This window comes from Nannospalax galili, unplaced genomic scaffold (assembly GCF_000622305.1).
Source record: "Nannospalax galili isolate Female #2095 unplaced genomic scaffold, S.galili_v1.0 scaffold591, whole genome shotgun sequence".
NCBI lineage: Eukaryota > Metazoa > Chordata > Mammalia > Rodentia > Spalacidae > Nannospalax > Nannospalax galili.
Genome location: NW_008330926.1, coordinates 1473448 through 1477265, shown reverse-complemented (window position 1 = coordinate 1477265; position 3818 = coordinate 1473448).

Sequence of the window (3818 nt, the reverse complement as noted above, 5' to 3'; positions counted from 1 at the left end):
ACACACACACACACACACACACACACACACACACACACACACACGACAGGCCTTGGTCCAGAGGAAGCTAGGAGGCTCTCTTGCCCCTCTCAGCCCAACACTGACATTCAACACTCAACTTCCCAGGCAGCCTTGGCACATTTAATTACTTTTTTGAGTTCTTGGGACAAGGTCTTATTGTAGCAGAGGATGGCCTGGAGCACTCTATTTTATCCCAGGCTGGTTTTGAACTCATGGCAATCCTCTTGCCTCAGCCATCAGGGAGTGCTGAAATTCCTAGTGTGCACCATCACACCCAGCTTAGTTGGCATTTTGAAGGTGGTTTAAAACATGTAGAATAGTTGGCTATGTTGGTGCATGCCTTTAATCCCAGCACTTGGGAAGCAGAGGGAGGTGGATCTCTATGAATTCAAGGCCAGCCTGGTCTATATGGGGAGTTCCAGGTCACCTGGGGCTACAGGGAGACCTTGTCTCTAAAGACGAAAAAAAAAAAAAAAATAGATAAATAAATAAATAAATTAAATATGTTGTGGAGTGTGATGAGTCATACCTGTAATCCTAGCACTTCAGAGACTGTGGCAGGAGACTCACAAGTTAAGGCCAACCTGGCCTACATAGTAAGTTCAAGTATAGCCTGTACAACTTAGTAAGACCCTGTGTCAAAATAAAACGTAAACAGAGGATGGGAATAAATTGCATAACAGAGGGTTTGTGTAGCCTGTGGGAGGCCCTTGGTTCAACCCTCAGTACCAAAGGGAAAAAGAAAAGAAAACAAACAACCCAGTCACCCCTGTCGTCCTAGCTCTTAGGGCATGGAGGCAGAAGGATCAGGAGCTCAAGGCCGGCCTAGGCAACATATTGCAGTTGAGGCCAGCCTAGGCTACATGAGACCCTGTTTCAAAAAAGCAAATGTGCCAAACAAACAAAACCTCAACTTCAGTTTCAAGAACGATCCTTCCTAACCAGCCTTTTCAGTCTCCCTGGCATGGCGGTGCGGCAACAGGCTTGTGACTTTGGGGGAGGGGGGGACCCACCTCTGCTGGGGCAAGAGTCAGTCCTTCTGCTTTGCGGCTCTGGGTGTCTCCTGCCATTTACCTGGGCCCAGGGGGACAGAGTAGGTGGGGCCCTTCCTTTCAGCCCTGCTTGGCAGTAGGGGTTGGGGCACAGACAGGACTCCAGAAGGTGCTGCCGCAGTGACGCAGTGGGTCCCTCCATCCTCTAGGGGGCTCCAGGACATCCTGACTTGTTTTTGCAGTGGAGTGGGTAAAAGAGCCCACAGAAACCACAGAAGTGGGCTCAGACCTTGAGCAGGGCTTCCCCAGGGCTTGAGATTTGGGGGTCAGGCAGGGTGGTACTGCCATTCCCTTCCCTGGAGGAGGTAAGATGGCCTCCTCATTGGACCTTGGAAGCCTGGGGCCAGGTAGCTAGTGCAGTGAAGTTCTGGGGATGGGCTGGAATTCCGTGTGTGTGTGTGTGTGTGTGTGTGTGTGTGTGTGTGTGGCGCGCGCTATCTGGCCAGCCTGGTTGTCACAAAAGACACAAGCACACCTGGCCAACTGTGGGGAGAAAGGAGCCCTTCCCCCTGGTTCCTGCTTTTTGTCCTTCAAGACAGGATGGTGCACAGGGTTACCAGAGAGACAAGGCCTGGAGTGGTGGTGGCCCCACTAGATTCAGAGGAGGGCGGGTAGGAATGGAGAGGGGTGTCTGCAGAGAAGGATGAGGTTCCCAGGCAGCCAGGAAATGGGCCGAGCTGCGGGAGAGGAGAGAGAGAAGCTGGGGCTGGGAGGCCCTGCCATCAGGAGGGGAATTGCGGGACTGTGGTAGGGATGTTTCAAGTCCCATTAACAGCAATGGAAGGTGACATGTGGGATCGATTCCAATCCAGGCAACAGACTCCTGGTAATAAACCCATTTTACTCACACTTCGCCCCCACTGCTATCCCTGAGGCTGCCCAGGCTGGCTTGCCCAGATTTCCAGGGGAGCATGGTGGCCCTGCTCCAAGTGGACTGCTGCCTCTGGGCATGGGTACAGGCCTCTTTGTGCTCCCAAGTCTGTGGGAGGCTGGGGTCACAGTGTGGGTGTCTGAATGGGACTACTAGCCTCAGTAGGTGGAGCCTGCTAGCAGGGGAGAAATGAATGTTTGAGCTCCTCTGTGGATGGTTGCTTATAGCTGTGCCTGTGTGTGTGGGTGTGTCAGTTTTTGTGTTTCTAACACATGCGTGCCTTTCTGTCCACGCATGCTTGTCATACGTGGGAGTGTGAGCCCAGCCTCCACTGTGTATGGATGTGAGCATGGGGTCTGGGTTTCGGTGGGTGTCTGTGGCCAGCTTTGTTTTGGAGGCTGTGGGTGTTCATACATCTATGTACATTCATGGTTGGCCTCTTTGTCTCCCAGACACTGGGAAATGCTGTCTCCTTTTCCAGACTCCAGGAAAACCCTGCCCAGCCTTGTTCCCAGGGCCCATGCCCTGAGCTGCTCAATCATCCTGCTTTACCAGGTCTGAGGGCTTCCAGCCTCAGTGGGACAGACCCAGAAAAAACCCACAGGTGGTCTTCCTACTTCTAGGCCTAGACTAAGGGAAGCCCAAGTGAATGGCAGTGAAAGTGTCAGGATGGGAAATGGTAGAGACAGGAGAGCTGAGGGGAAATTAAAGGGTCAAGGCATTGGAGAAGAGGAACTAGAAAGAAAGGCCATGGGAGCAGTAGGAGGCAACCAACAGATGAACATCCAGGGCTAGAGAGGTGGCTCAGCTGGTAAGAGCACTGGTTGCTGTTGCAGAGGACCCGGATTCAGTTCCTAGCACCCACATGGCAGCTAATAACCATCTATAACTCCAGTTGCAGGGGATTTGACATCCTCTTCTGGTCTCTGTGGGCACTACACACATAGTGCACATACATACATGCAGATAAAATACATAAATCTTAAAAAAATACTTTAAAGAATGAACTTCCCTAGGGCATGGGGGGGGCGCTCTGGAAGCTAAGAGAGGGAGTAAATGGACAAGGTTGGGGTAGAGGGGAGGCCAGAGGCTCTGGGGAAGCCAGAGGGCCATCAGGAGCCACCAGGTGTCGCATGTGACCGAAGAGGTTCTGAAAGAGCAGGAAGAACAGCAAAGGCAAGACTGAGGAGCTTAGAGGAGGGGCGTCCAGAGCCTACAGTACCTTAGTGCTGGCAGTGCTGGGAGCAGGACTGGAGATGGTGAGGGGAGACAGACAGGCTCTCAGCCTCTGGAGTTCGGGTTCACTTGGGCTCCATTTCTCCTGTTCTTTTTTGAACCTCTGAGAACCTGGTTGGTTAGGCATTTCCACTGTCTGGAGCCAGGAAGGGTTTCTTGGAAGAGAATTCAGGGACTCAAGCAACGCTCCTCTCTACCTCTCTCCCTGCTTCTCCCCAAACACTAACCCAAGCTAGCCTAACCAAACTATATATTCTGGGTGAAGGAGCCCTGTGTCAGGTTGATAGGGAAAAACAAGAAGGAGGAAGGGGGAGCCCGGAGAACTCAGAGCTCAAATGAGAAGCGAGATAAAGCAATTACCTGATCAATACGGGTGAAATTGAGTAATCTAGCCGATCAATACCAAGCAGGTGCTTGGGTGCTCTCGCTCTCAGACCCCCTCCAGCTTCTTGCCTCTCTCTTAGGAATTCATCTGTCAGTTGACCGCCCACCTCAGCTTTTACACTCTGGGCCCTCACATACACCCTCTGTCTTTAAGCTAGGTCAGGCCGCCACCCCGCCCAGACCTCTCTACCATACCTTCTCACTCACTTTGCTCTTTCCATCAAATGAATCACAGCTTCCCTAGCCTGCATGTT